Raw genomic sequence first — 16,376 nt, 5'->3', positions numbered from 1 at the left:
TTGAGATTGTTTCACACTTCTACAATTCATACAGGACATTATTGTAATCTAATATTGTAGCTGAAAGATCAGTTTTCATTTTCTGTAGTTATCAGTGGTTCAGCATAAATGGTCAATGCTCTCCACTGCTGCTGGCCAAAATTTCTATAGCTGTATTTGTGTTAATGGGACATTCTAGTTCACTACCGTGAATTTCAGAGTAAAACTTGCCCAAAATACTAGATCATTTTTAGCATTGTTGCTATCACTAAATTTAAACAGAAATAGTTTTTTTTTTGTTTCAAAACCATACATTTTTTTAAAGTAAACAACCGAAGATATTATGTAGATCCATTTTGGTATATTTCATGCCACCATTCCCCCACCAAATGCGATCGGGTGTGGGTTGTTAGGGGAAAAAAAATGACTGAAAAGTACGAACTGTGTGTTCACTCTAAATATATATGTATATGCTTATATACTTAGAGACGTATAGCCAAATTTGTCTGTCTAGAATCTTGTAAGAGATCTTGCAGGGCCAGAGGATCATTTTAGATCATCTCAGTGAAGAGCTTTAAAGGAGGTATCTCTCATGTCTAGGGGACTTCCAGGTTTCGCACCTGTCTATACTACAATTTCTCTCCAAGTAGGAGAATATTTTATCATCAGGCCCATTGAGTGAGCCTATGACAAGAAACATATATGTACTGCCACCAATTTGCATCTAGCTCCCAGTAGTGCATTCCTGCCTGTGAGCCTACCGATGAGTGCTTTTCAATAAAGGATACAAAGAGAATGAAGCAAATTAGATAACTGAGGTAAATTGGAAAGTTGTTTGAAATTTTAAGTAAGATAAATAACATTAAACAAATATAATGTATGTAAGAACTTACCTGATAAATTAATTTCTTTCATAGTGCCAAGAGTCCATGAGCTAGTGACGTATGGGATATACATTCCTACCAGAAGGGGGCAAAGTTTCCCAAACCTCAAATGCCTATAAATACACCTCCCACCTCACTCATACCTCAGTTTAACGTATAGCCAAGTTAGTGAGGTGTAAAAAGCATAAAAAAGATGAAAAGGATAAATAAAGTGATATATATATATGTTTTGTATATGTTTGGGGAAATTACATAAGCCTGTGCACCCTCCATTTTTTCACTGTTGCTTTTTTCACAGTTGTTTGATTGTGAGCCTGCATTGTGTGGCTGTTTAGGGACCCAGGTTTATTTGGAAGAAACCTTGACGAGGTACCTGGGCTTTTCCCATTTGGCCAGATGCAGTAACTATTTCTTCCATTGCTGCTTTTTATCTTAGTTGAGAGCTTGTGAGTGAGTGCTGGACCTTTTCTGTGTGTTTATATTAAAATATTTTTTTGTAATTTTCCTGTTTGGGCCTTGCACCCAGGCCTGACTGGGGTTAACTGCCTGTGACTCTGGTGACAGTGCAGCTTCCTGAGAGTGCTGGTTTGAACCCAGGGCTGTGCATGTTGCAGGGTCATAGGATGTGTACCCGGTCCGGCCTGAGAGTGCTGACCCCACCCATGTTTTGTGTATATATATATATATATATATATAAACGATAAAGAAGGGATCCAGGCGTATTCTCCAAGTCCATTAAAAAGAATTTTATTGTCATCAATTAAAATATATAGGCTTGAAAACAGAGCTGCCAATAGGTTTAAAAGTCAACACCTTGTCTATATATATAAAAAATAATAACCCCCAAAAATATTGGGTGAGTCTCATGGACTCTTGCCACTATGAAAGAAATTAATTTATCAGGTAAGTTCTTACATAAATTATGTTTTATTTAATGTAAGGGGCAAGAGTCCATGAGCTAGTGACATATGGGATATAATACCAAACATGTGGAAGTCCACGAGTCACAAGAGAGGGAGGGATAAAATAAAAACAGCTATTTCTTTTTAAAGACACGATGAGTCCATGGATTTCATCATTACTTGTGGGATATTCACCTCCTGGTCAGCAGGAGGAGGCAATGAGCACCACAGCAGAGCTGCTATATATAGCTCCTACCTTCCCTCCCACTCCATTCATTCTCTTTGCCTATGTTAGTGATAGGAAGAGGTAAAGTGAGGTGTTAGTTTAAATTCTACAATCAAGAGTTTATTATTTTTAAGTAGTGCCAGAGAGTGGTGCTTTGTTCTAGGGTGTAGCCGTAGTCCTTATCAGTCTCTTCAGTAGAGCTTTTGGTGGCTTTAGAGCAATGGGAACTTGTGGGACATAATTCTCACGGCGCCTCCCATATACTTTAGCTGCCCTAACCTGGAAAAATCTGAGGGATATTTATTACTCAGTGTTTTTCTTGTAATCCTCCGGTCCATGTGAGGAGTAGGACTTCACACACCTGGGAGCTACCTTTGCTGTCGGCAGATTGTGAGGTAAGTGCCATTTTTTATTTCTGGGCTTAGAATAAAAAAGAAGAATTCAGAAGAAGTTGGCCACTCATGTTGTAAATGGGAAGCCCTTAGTGAAAGATATGGGCTCTTTATTCAGGTATGAATTCTCCTTTAGGTTTGGGAGACTATACTCAACAGTTTCACGTACATCAATTGTCACAGACACTCCCGGCGGTTGCATAATACAAACATGTCGACCGGGAGCTTACAATATTGACATTGCTCTTGTTGAGCATATTTGGGCTCTTTATTATTAGCAGGCTAACGATTAAAGAGGCCTCATCTCCCGGCGGTTACATAAACAATCAAGCCGACCAGAAGATTACTATTCTGACAGCTCTGTCTGTAATCACTTCACTCTCTTTGAGCGTATTTGGGCACTTGTCATTGTCAACTGGTCTAGCTGTTGCAGTGGCCTCATCTCACTGCAGTTGTATAGACTATAATGCTGAACGGGAGACAATTATTCTGTATTGTTTTTTTTTTTTTTAATGGGCGCTTTATTTATTCACTTTTCCCGGCAGTTCCATACACATTGTGCCGACCGGGAGTTTCCTGTATGGTTAACGCCCACAATGGGCGGTCCTTAGGGAGACGGCTTTTTCATTGCGCACCTTTTTTTCTCCTTCTCTTCCGGAGAGTTGTAAGTTTTCACTGCGCAAGAGAAAGGATGTGCAGTGACTACTAGAGCAGTTTTTCTCCTTATTGGGAATCCTCAGTGTTATTTTTCTCTGCAAGATGTGTGAAAAATGTTTTGTTTGATACAGTATACAAATGAAGGACTGCGCTCCTGTCATGCCTGGGAATTAAGTCATTTTGTTAGGAAACATGAAGTTCTAAGTGTCAATCTAAATATGGAGTACTGATGGATCACCTCAGCAAGGTTTATCTGAGTTGTCCGTATTTGCTATGAAGCTTCTGCACACGAAAATAAAAAAAAAACAAAAACAAAAAACAAAAAAAACTTACTGTTTAAATTTTAAAGAGACTAACTTTTTTTCTGTTAATTTTATTGAAAGTATTTCAGCTGTTTATTGTTAATTCATTCATTATGACTTCGGATGTAGCGAAAGCACACAAAAAATAAAGTTACTTTTGAGATTTAAAGAGACAGTAACGTTTATGTGTAAATGTTATTATCTTAATTTCAGCTGTTTATTTGTTATTTCATCCTTTGTGATTTAGGATGGAACAACAGCATATAAAAATAAAGTTACTTTTAGGATTTAAGGTGACTAACGTTTTTATGTGTAGATTTTATTAAAATCTTATATATATTTATTTTTTATTTTTTTTCTGAACCTACTCCCTCTACGGCGATTGCTGTTTAGGAGTCTGTTGACACTGGGCAAGTTGTCCCACAAAATTTTATGGCCCTCATGCAGAGGTCTACTTTTCCTTTTCACTCCACTCGGAGTTATGATGCATTATGTGTTTTTTCCCATGCGGGAGAAAACATTACTAGAGGAATTATTTCCGTAGTTGCTATTCCGAATGGTTCCTCACTATTACTAAAGGAGGGATATACTTTGGGATTATCTGAGAGAGAACTCAGATAGAATTGTTTCCTTAGAAGGTTTTTTCTATCTCGGGCGACCCTGACATAGTACGTCTAGTAACGACTTTTCAGGTGCCATCTATATTAGTGCGTCCAGTTAATTATAAGGCTGGACACATTCCCTATATTTGCAAAGCTGTTTCCCTTAGCCGACTCTGCTAAGGAGGCGGGACAGACGTCCCTAGGGGGGAAGGATTAGTTTCGGCTTAACTAAGAGAACTTCTATACCCTTAGAGGATTGTTGGTTTTTCTTTAAAGATTCTATGGAAAAAATTAGGAAAGGGATGTCCACCAGGGCTTACATTGGCAACCAGCTGTGTCTTTTGCTACTCTCTCTAGGGCGATGGCATATTGATTTGATGCGTTGTCTTATACTACTGGATCAGAAACTCCCCTAGATAAAATCCAGGATAGGATTAAAGCTTTCCTATTGGCATATCTTTTTATTTCAAATTCTTCCTTTCAAGTTATCAATCTGGGAGCTTTCTCTGTTCCAGATCTCAGAGCCTCATGATTAGAGCCTTGTTCTACGGATATATACTCTAATCTTTTAGTGATTCCTTACCAGGGGAAGACCCTGTTGGGACCGGGCTTGACGGAAAATAATTTCTTTTGATTAAAGAATTACAATTATATGAAAAAAAAAAAGAAAAAATATAGATCAATCTCTAAATAGCCTGCTGCTGAATCAAAGACAGCATTAAGGACATGGCTCCGATCCAGGATCGGATCTTGTAGGACTTTCGTCTTCGCTCAAGCTGGGGTTTAATCAAAAGTTTTCCTCCCAGGCAGGTGTCTGCTTTTGAGATTATCTGCATATCAGTCAAGAGGAGATGCGTTCTTACACTGTGTAGGAGACCTTTCAGACCTGGGAGTCTAAACTATTTTCTTAGGGTTCTGCCCTACAAGATGGAAACTATTCGTTCCATTCTTTCCTTGATCCAAGAGGGTCATTTTATGACAACAGTGGATTATAGGACGCCTTTCTGGAAAAACGCTTCCAGTTTGTGGCTCTTCCCTTCGGTCTGGCCACAGCTTCAGGTTTTTCTCATTGCAGTGGCGCCCTATATGGACAACATCCTAGTCCAGGCACCATCTTTACAGCAAGCAAGATTGCACTCGGACATGGTGTTATTCTTCCTGCGATTTCATGGGTGTAAGGTAAATTTGGAAAAGTGTTCCTTAGTTCCAAGCACAAGGATAACTTTCTTGGGAATCATAATAAATCATTGAAAACTTTTCTGACAAAAGTCTGGAAATCGAAGATTATTGATACTTGTCGAGTCCTTCAGTCCACTCTTTGGCCTTCAGTGACTTAGTACATGAAATTTCTCGGGCTGATGGTGGAGGCAATGGACATTTTTCCGTTTGCTCGGTCTCATCTCAGACCTCTGCAGCTAAGCATGCTCAGGCAATGGAAGGAGGATTATGCAGTCTTGTCTTCTCGAATAATTCTGGAACAGGGGACAAGGACCTCTCTTCAATGGTGGTGGTCTCTGGATCATCTCCAACAGGGGACCTGATTTTGTAGATCATTTTGAGTGATTGTGATAACAGACTCCAGCCTTCTGGGGTGGGGAGCAGTCTGGGGCTCCCTGAAGGCTCAGGGAGTTTGCACTCGGTCAGAGTCTGTTCTTCCTATAAACATTCTGGATCTGAGAGCGATCTACAATGCTTTTCTAGCCTGGTCTCAGTTAGTCACGGTCCAGTTTATCAGGTTCCAGTCGGGGAACTTATCTTCAGTGGCTTACATCACTCATCGGGGAGGAACGAGGAGTTCTTAGCGATGACAGAGGTAGCTAAAATATTTCAGTGGGCAAAAGTCCACTCTTAATACCTATTGACATTACCCTTCCCAGGGGTAAACATAGTTCTCAGGTGGGGTCAACCAGAATTGGTTCTCATGGCGCCTTCAAATTGCCAAGCTCCCGAGATACGTCTCAGGTCCAGGGATCACAGGTGGACCTGATGGAGGCTCTGGTGGTTCCTTGGATCTTCAATCTAGAGTACCTTTTCCCTCCATTTATTCTTTTTCCTCAGGTAATTCAGGGCTTCAGTGATTTTCATAGCTCCGGCTTGGCCTTGCAGGCTTTGGTCTGTCGATCTGCTGGAGATGGCATCTCTACCGCCTTGGAGACTTCCATTGAGGAAGGACCCTCTGATTCAGGGACCCTTACTTCATCCAAAGTTTCTCTGAAGCTACCTGCTTGGAGATTGTACGCTTAATTTTATCCATGCGAGAATTTTTTTCTGTTCAGTTATAGTGTCTATGATTCAGGCCTGTAAGCCTGTGACTAAAAGGATTTGCCATAAAATTTGGCGTAAATACCTTTATTGGTGTGAATCCGAGGACTACTCATGGAGTAGGGTTTGGATTCCTAGAATTTTGTCTTTTCTCCAAGAGGGTTTAGTGAAGGGCTTGTCTATTTTATTACGCAAACGTCTGACGGATGTTCCAGATGTTCTATCATTTTGTCAGGCCTTGGTTAGGATCAGGCCTGTGTTCAATACAGTTTTTCCTCTATGGAGTCTTAATTTAGTTCTCAAAATTCTTCAGGTTTCATGTGAACCTATGCATTCCTTAGATATTAAGTTGTTATCTTGGAAAGTTTTATTTCTTGTTGCCATTTCTTCAGATCAAAGAGTGTCTGACTTTTCAGCATAACAATACAATTCTACTTTCCTTATTTTTCATTCGGATAAGGTAGTTTTACGTACTAACCTAGGGTTCCTTCCTAAGGTTGTTTCAAACAGAAACATTAATCAGGAGATTGTTGTTCCTTCCTTGTGTCCTGATCCTTTTTCTCAAAGGGAACGTCTTTTGCACAATTTGGACGTGGTCCGTGCTTTGAATTTTATTTACAAGCGACTAAGGTCTTTCGTCAGTCGTCTTCTTTGTTTGTCGTTTTTCTCTGGAAAACGTAAGGGTCAGAAAGCTACGGCTATCCTTTCTTTTTTGCTGAAGAGTATCATCCGTTTTGCATGAGAGACTGCTGGACAGCAGCCTCCTGAAAGAGTTACGGCTCATTCCACTAGGGCGGTTGCTTCCTGATGGGCATTCAAAAATGAAGCTTCTATGGAACAGATTTCCAAGACTGCAACTTGGTCTTCTCTTCACACTTTTTCTAAATTTTAAAAATGTTATACTTTTGCCTCGGCTGTTTTTGGGAGAAAGGTTCTTCAAGCAGTGGTGCCTTACGTTTAGGTTCCCTGTCTTGTCCCTCCCTTATCATCCGTGTACTCTAGCTTTGGTATTGTATCCCACAAGTAAGGATGAAATCCGTGGACTCATTGTTTCTTTAAAAAGAAAAGAAAATTTATGCTTACCTGATAAATTTGTTTCTTTTTAGACACGATGAGTCCACGGCCCGCCCTGTTTTTCTTAAAGACAGGTTGTTAATTTTTTGTAAACTTCAGACACCTCTGCACCTTGGCTTTTCCTTTCTCTTCCTAACTTTGGTCGAATGATTGGAGTGGGAGGGAAGGGAGGAGCTATATATAGCAGCTCTGCTGTGGTGCTCTTTGCCTCCTCCTGCTGACCAGGATGTGAATATCCCACAAGTATGGGTGAAATCTGTGGGCTCATCGTGTCTAAAAAGAAACAAATTTATCAGGTAAGCATAAATTTTCTTTTCCCTGAGAGATGAAATCCAAAAAATAATTATTTTTTCTTAAAAATTAAAAAAAAACCTCAAATCATAGGCATTAGAATTAAACTGAGACAGCTGCCTGAAGAACCCTTCTACCAAAGGCTGCTTCCGAAGAAGCAAACACAACATAATGGTAAAATTGAGTAAATGTATGCAAAGAAGACCAAGTTGCTGCTTTGCAAATTTGGTCAACTGAAGCTTCATTCTTGAAAGCCCAAAATGTGGCGACTAATCTAGTAGAATGAGCTATAATACGCTGAGACTGCCCCGTCTCCAAATAGGCTTTGTGAATCAAAAGCTTCAACCAAGATACCAAGGAAATGGCAGAGACTTTCTGATCTTTTCTGGAACCAGAAAAAATAACAAATAGACTAGAAGTCTTTCTGAAATCTTTAGTAGCCTCAGCATAATATTTCAAACTTCTTACCACATCCAAATAGTATTCTTAGGATTAGGACACAAGGAAGTAACAATAATTTCACTATTGGTGTTGTTAGAATTCAAAACCTTTGGCAAAAATTTAAACAAAGTCCGCAAAACAGCTTTATCTTGATAGAAAATCAGATAAGGAGACTCGCAAGAGAGAGCAGACAATTCAGAAAATATTCTAGCAGAAGAGATAGCCAAAAGAAATAAAACTTTCCAAGAAAGTAGTTTAATATCCAAAGAAGCAAAAAAGATGGTTGGCTGTAGCTCCTATAAACTGCAGGCAAATATATAAAGCAAGACAGCTTACGATATTGTTCCCGGGACTTTGAGCCAAATATCCACTCACCCCTGAGATACTGCAACACTAGGATATCCGAGACTTACTCATCCGCCATCAGAGGATTTCCGCAGGACATCAGGGAGACTGTAGACCAACAGACCGAGAGCTTACTCGGCGAGCATATGCACTGCTTCCTCCCGGTGCAACCTCCTTCCAGGTACTGGTGTGCGGCACTCGGCTCCAAACATAAGAGGAATGGTAGGATCCTCAGCTGGTGTCAATTGAAAACAAAAACGAAGATAGGATACAGCAAGAAATACTTTAAAAGTGAAATTTATTGACAAAAGTTAAAATAGCCAAACATAGGCTGCAGGGTGCAACTGGACAAACGGTGTGTGAGCGTGACACCTATGGCTTACATGTTTCAGCAATCAGCTGTAATCATAGCCCTAGGTGTCACAGTTGTGAATTACTTAAAAACCTGAGATTACATTCTAATAGGTTAAAACATGCAGAGAAACTAATACCATGCAAAATTATAAACACTAGAGATACAATAAAATATCATAAATGTATCACATATCCTATATTTTTGCATATTATTGCATATCTTTACATTTTTGGCATATTTTGCGTTTTTATATATTTTGCATATTTTATAAACCTCAAGTATGTGATACATTTATGATATTTTATTGTATCTCTAGTGTTTATAATTTTGCATGGTATTACTTTCTCTGCATGTACATATATATATAAAAAACGGAAAAAAAGAAAAGAGGCGCACAAGGCACGACTCAAGTGATTTATTAACAGGTATGACACACGCAAGTATAATTATACTTACTAAAACAATATAAAAACATGCATTCGAATGGAGCGTTCAGTGTTCACAGCCCCTTGTCTCACACAGGTGTAGCTGGTTAGTTCATGTGTGTCAGATAACGTTAACTGTTCTCACTCACGTGAAGTTACCTATGAGTCAGCACTGATTGGCTAAAATGCAAGTCAGCAAGCAGTCACCATCCAAAAAATCTTTTTAACACAATACACATTGTGGCATACATTGTAACACGTTGCAACAAATCTGTAACACATTATATACACTGGTATATATTGAAAAGATTCTTATGAGAATATAGAATATTACTATTGTACAAAGTATTATCTGTGGTTTGGTTGTTGTGATGGGCGTGTTTTATATTTTAGGTTTTAACCTATTAGAATGTAACCTCAGGTTTTTAAGTAATTCACAACTGTGACACCTAGGGCTATGATTACGGCTGATTGCCGAAACATGTAAGCCATTGGTGTCACGCTCACACACCGTTTGTCCAGTTACACTCTCCAGCCTATGTTTGGCCATTTTAACTTTTGTCAATAAATTTCACTTTTAAAGTATTTCTTGCTGTATCCTATCTTCGTTTTTGTCTTTAATATACAAAGAATGCATAGGCTCAAAAGAAAGAGCCTGTAAAATCTTTAAAACCAAATTAAGACCCCAATGAGGAGAAATTGATTAAATAGCAGGCTAGATACGAATCGAAGCCTGATCAAAACAGTGAATATCAGTAAGCTTAGCAATCTTTCTATGAAATAAGACAGAGCAGAGATTTGTCCTTTCAAAATATTTTTAGATAAACCTTTATCCAAACTATCATGAAGAAACTGTAAAATCCTAGGAATTCTAAATAAATGCGTAGAATAATCATGAGTGGAACACCAAGAAATATAGGTTTTCCAAACCCTATGATAAGTCTTACTTGTAACAGACTTACGAGCCTGTATCATAGTGTTAATTACTGAGTCAGAGAAACATCTATGACTAAGAACTAAGCGTTCAATTTCCATGCCTTCAAATTTAGAGATTTAAGATCCTGATGGAAAACTGGGCCTTGAGACAGAAGGTCTGGTTTTATAGGAAGTGACCAAGGCTAGCAACTGGACATTTGGATAAGGTCCGCATACCAGAACCTGTGAGGCCATGCTGCTGCTATCAAAAACACATAAGATTGTTCCATTATGATCTTTGAGATCACTCCCAGAGGGGAAAAAATGTAAGCTGGTTGGTAAAACCATGGAACTGCAAGAGCATTCATCATTTCTGCCTGAGGATCCCTGGACCTGGAGAGGTATCTGGATAGTTTCTTGTTTAGACGAGAGGCCATCAGATCTATGTCTGGAGGACCCCACATCTGCACAATCTGATAGAACACATCTGGTTGGAGAGACTACTCCCCAGATGTAGAATCTGACAGCTGAGATAATCCGCTTCCAAATTGTCTACACCTGGTATATGAATCGCAGTGATTAGACAACAATTGGATTCTGCCCAAGAAAGTATTAGAGATACTTCTTTTATTGATATATATATACTGCGAGTCCCCCCTTTGATGATTGTGATATGCCACTGTTGTGACATTGTCTGTTTGAAACCGAATATACGATTCTCTCTTTAATAGAGGCCAAGCCTAAAGAGCTCTGAAGATAGCATGGAGTTCTAAGATATAGATTGGTAACCTCGCCTTTCGAGGATTCCAAACTCCTTTTGCTGTCAGAGACCCACAAACAGCTCCCCAACCTGAGAGACGTGCATCTGTTGTGATCACAGTCCAGGTAGGACAAACAAAGGAGACCCCTTAAACAATAAGGTGATTGTATAACCACTAAATCAGAGAGAGTGGAGAGTTGGCATTTAAGTATATCAGTTGTGATAACTGAGTATAATACCTGCACCATTGGTGCCACATGCAAAACTGTAGAGGTCTCAAAACAAGCAAAAAGGATCGCGTCTGCTGCTGCAATCATGAGACCTAAAACTTCTATGCACATAGCCACTGAAGCGAATAATAAGAGACTGAAGGTTTAAACAAGCTGAAACCAATCTCAAATGTCTCTTTTCTGTTAGATTCAGTGTCCATGACTCTATCCCTATCTGGAAATGTATTGAGCTAGTACCAAGATATCGTCCAGATAAGGAAAAACTGCAATACCCTGCTCTCTGATTACAGATAGAAGGGCACCTAAAACTATTAAGAATATTCTTGGTGCTGTTGCAAGGCCAAACGGAAGAGCGACAAATTGGTAATGCTTGTTTAGAAAAGTGAATCTCAGAAAACGTTACTAATCTGGTTGAATCGGATTGTGAAGGTAAGTGTCCTGTAAGTCTATCGTGGACATGAAGTGACCTTGCAGAACAAAAGACAGAATAGTCATTATAGTCACCATCTTGAAAGTTGAGATTCTTACAAAACCGTTTAGAGTTTCCAGATCCAAAATAGGTCGGAAATAATTTTCCTTCATAGGTACAATGAATAGATTTGAATAAAAACCCAATCCTTGTTCCTGCTGTTGAACTGGGAAAAATTACTCCTGAAAGTTTTAGATCTGAAACACATTTCAGATAGACTTGAGCTTTTACTGGGTTTTTTGTTACATGGGTAAAAAATAGTCTTCCAAAGAAAGTCTTAGTTTGAATCCTTTTCGACACCCCTAAGAAATTATATTCTGAATCCACTGATTTTGGACAAAGTCTGTACAAACTCTTTGAAATAGCTTTAGTCTGCCCCCTACCAGAAGAACTGGTTTGAGGGCCGCATATTTATATAGGTATAGGGGCAGGATTTGGTTTCTTATAAGGCTTGGATTTATTCCAATTTGGAGATGTCTCCAATTAGAGCCAGAGGCCTTAGGGGAAGGAGTGGTTTTCTGTTCTCTATTCTGATGAAAGGAACGAAAACTATTGGGAGCTTTAAATTTACTCATAGATTTCTTGTCTTGGGGCACAAAAACTCCCTTACCCCCAGTAACAGTGGAGATAAAATAATCCAATTGTGAACCAAAAAGATTTTTACCTTAAAAAGAGAGCGATAATAATAATATAGTTTTTTATACACCATGTCAGCATTCCAAGATTTAAGCCATAAATCTCTTCTAGTTAGAATGGCTAAAGACATGGATTAGACATTGATCTTCCTAACATCAAATATAGCATCACAAATAAAATGAATTGCATGTTGAAGTAAACCAATAATGTTAGATAATTCAGAATCTGAAGGCAACTGCTGTGCTAAACTGTCCAACCAAAAAGTAGAAGCAGCAGCAACATCAGCAATAGATATAACAGGTCTAAGAATACAGCCAGAATGTAAATATGCGCTTCTTGGATAAGATTCAAACTTCCTATCTAAAGGTTTCTTAACTACAGGTAAAGGATACAATTTCTTAAACCTAGAAGAAGGGTTGAAAGAGGTACCGGGCTTAGACCATTCTTTAGCAATCACATTATAGATAGCGTCAGGAATAGGAAATACTTCAGGAGTAATAACATTAGTCTTAAATACAGAATTTAGACAATTTATTAGCTTTATCATTAGTAGATTTAGGGCTAGATTTATTAAAGCCCTACGGCTGCAACTTCTCACAAAAACTTGCTCACCATCATTTATCAAGCAGCGGTCACGAGACCGCCGCTTCCATAACCTCTTCGCCACCTCTAATGTGGCGAAATTCAATCTCCTCGGTCTAGTCAGACCAAGGAGATTGACAGCTCCTGCCCGCGCGTGAATGGCTGTGCGCGGTCAGGGGGCGGGATTGCGCTTGTGTGCAATGGCGAGCTGAGGCGTACAGGGGCGCGTATACGCGCCCCTGTCTGCCTCAGCTTTAATAAATCTAGCCCTTAGACTCCTTAATACCCAAAGTAAACAAAACTTCCTTGAAGAGAGAACGAATATATTCTAACTTAAATAAAATAAACGATTTGTCTATATCTTTCTCTGACGTGGCATCCTCTGAATCAGCGGAGATCCCATCAGTAGAGGATACATCAGTATGCTGAAGGTCAGAACTTAATTCACTAAGTTTAGGAAAATGTTGCAAAAACCTTTTATATTAATTTAAAGGCAAAATAGCAGTCATTGCCTTCTCTATAGCTGTAGCAATAAAATCTTACATTTCTGCAATAATGCTATGTACATTTAGACTGAGATGGAATAACAGCGTGTGTATTTGTATTCATACATATATTTATCAATTTGTTAAACAAAAGCCAAATAATAGAGCTGAATAATTTAGATCAGCTTAATTACAACATGCATACTTAGCTTTGTTAAATACCTGTTTATGCAGCTCAAATCCTTTGTTAACATCAGAGGCAGGTTCAGTTTGAGACATAATTGCAAAAAAACAAAATTAGAAAAAAAATAAAAATAAATTAATTCTTCAAATTTATATCCATGCTCCTATATATGACACACACACACACACACACATATATATATATATATATATATATATATATATATATATATATATATATATATATATATATATATATATATATATATATATAAATAAACAGGTTTGAGAGAATGGGAAACAGAGCGAAAAAAATTATAAAAAAGAAAACTGATTCATAAAATGCTCGCCAAAAACAGCAGTTATGAAGCAGCGGTCACAAAGACGAGTACGATCGGGTTGATTGACACCCCCCTGCTGGCGGACGATTGGTCACGAGTCTGCAGGGGGCGGCGTTGCACCAGCAGCTCTTGTGAGCTGCTGGTGCAATGCTGAATACGGTGAGCGTATTGCTCACCGTATTCAGCGAGGTCTGGCGGACCTGATCCGCAGTGTCGGATCAGGTCCGCCAGACCTTGATAACTATGGCCCTAAGTGTTTACTGAGAACACTGAATGAGGTGGGGGCGGAGCTTATAACAGCAATTTTTGCGGGAAAATTTTGGCGTAAAAAAATGGCACACAATGATGACACGTCACCCTACAAAATGAACCAAAATAAAGCCTAATCAATACTTCTATTATAGCTGCATAAAATATGATTATCAACATTCCATGAGACTAACATAATACTTAGCATCCTAATTTATAAATAAATTACTAGCTCCAAAAAAAAACCTGTATGTGTCACAGACTCTACCAATCTTGACAAATAATTTAGCCACAAATAAAGTCGCTAAAAAAGAGCACTGAATTACTGACTCAAGGCATGTATATAAACAATATATAACAACTTTACTTAAAAAGTGCCCGATCCACAGCTGAGAGTGTCTTATATAATAAAAGTATATACTTTCTGTGTAAGACACCCATCCACATATAGCAGACTGCCAAACCAGTACTGAAACATATCAGCAGACGTAATGGTAGAGGAGTATAATGTTGATCTTTAAAGGAAGGCAGCAGATGAATCCCCGTTACCGAATTTACAAAGAGCCTTAGAATAGATTTCCCATAGACGAAAACATGGCATCATCAGGCAATACTCCCTTCACATCCCTCAGACAAACACTGTACTTAGAGAGGAACTGGGCTTCAATATGCTTAGAAGCGCCTTTCACGGAAGGAATCAAGCACATCATGCTTCACCACCTTCTAAGAAGGCAAAGTTTGTAAAACGGAGGTATGAGTGAGGTGGGAGGTGTATTTATTGGCATTTGAGGTTTGGGAAACTTTGCCCCCTTCTGGTAGGAATGTATATCCCATATGTCACTAGCTCATGGACTCTTGCCACTTACATGAAAGAAATCTGTTTAAAATAGTGTGTCTTGTGCCTGTAAAACAGTATATATTATTCTAGCAAAATGACACATTTTTCATACAGATTTTTTGCAATGCAGTGATTAATTTCTGATTTTAATACATTTTTAAAAAATAAATTTAATATCCCTTTTAGTAAGACTCCGGAAAAACCCATTGTTTTTCTTTTGCTTAAAGAACACTTCTCACTCCTAAATATAATAAAATAGTGTCTCATTTAAATAAACAATGAATTAATGGTAAATGTATCAGTAATGTTTTAATAATGTATTTTTATTAATGATTTAAATGTGTGCCCCAAAGCAGAACATGCTGTGATCTGAGTTGTCATCACAGAAAATGCAGCATATTTGCAGAAAAAAAACAGGGCACATGCAGGAATTATAATCACTTTTGCTTTGCAGTGCTGCTCCACCTCTGACTGTTCTCTTCAAACGGTACTGTGCTCTGGCTGCACAGTGTAAGTTTTCCTTAACACAGTGCATCCAGAGTGAGGCTCTGTTTGAAGAGAACAGTCAAATACAGTGCGGCAAAACGGCAGCACATTGATTGATGATGGCTCCTCCCAGTATGCAAAGCTGTGACTCCTGAATGTTAGATGTTCTTGTGAGCAATGTACCTTTTTTTCTCTGCAGCTAATTTTGCTATTTAATTCTCAACTGCTGCAGTATATTCTAAGACTTTAAAAAGTGCTGCATTCTCTAGTTAATCAACCCATTGCTATTGAGCTGCTGCTTTAGTGTAACTGCCTAATTTAAAATTTTAATTTAATTTTAAAACCTGCAGAAAAATGTTCACTAAAAATAAATCTCATTGCAGAAAGGGAAAAAAGTTCTGCCTTTGGGTTGGTATGAAGAGTAACCATTTAAAATACAGCAATGAAAAAAATATTGTTATTTGCTTTGATCATTTAAATCATAATTTCTCTTGTTAAGTGTAGTCAGTCCACGGGTCATCCATTACTTATGGAATATATCTCTTCCTAACAGGAAGCTGCAAGAGGATCACCCAAAGCAGAGCTGCTATATAGCTCCTCCCCTCACATGTCATATTCAGTCATTCTCTTGCAGCCTAACTAGATAGGTCACTGTGAGAGGTCTGTGGTGTTTTTTAACTTAGTTTATTTCTACAATCAAAAGTTTGTTATTTTAAATGGCACCGGAGTGTGCTGTTTGTTCTCAGGCAGCATTAGAAGAAGAATCTGCCTGCGTTTTCTATGATCTTAGCAGACGTAACTAAGATCCACTGGCTGTTCTCATCTGAGGAGTGAGGTAACTTCAGAAAAGGGGAATAGCATGCAGGGCCCCCCTGCAAATGAGGTATGTGCAGTAAATTATTTTTCTGAGGAATGGAATTGACTGAGAAAATACTGCTGATACCAATGTAAAGTAAGTTCAGCCTTAAATGCAGTGATAGCGACTGGTATTAGGCTGATGAGTGTGTGTACACTGAATGTATTTTTCTAAGGAATGGAATTGACTCTGAAAATACTGTTAATACT

The 16,376-nt window shown here is 38.5% G+C and overlaps 1 protein-coding gene across 2 annotated transcripts in view; it reads left to right on the top strand.

Annotated features, from left to right (window-relative positions):
• The window catches only part of RPGR (retinitis pigmentosa GTPase regulator), a 295,048-nt gene that overhangs the window by 32,757 nt on the left and 245,915 nt on the right, over positions 1 to 16,376 (top strand). The window lies entirely within an intron of this gene.

Source organism: Bombina bombina, chromosome 3 (assembly GCF_027579735.1).
Source record: "Bombina bombina isolate aBomBom1 chromosome 3, aBomBom1.pri, whole genome shotgun sequence".
Classification (NCBI taxonomy): Eukaryota; Metazoa; Chordata; class Amphibia; order Anura; family Bombinatoridae; genus Bombina; species Bombina bombina.
Note: the sequence above shows the minus strand (reverse complement) of the source record. Positions and strands in the feature narration are given on the sequence as shown.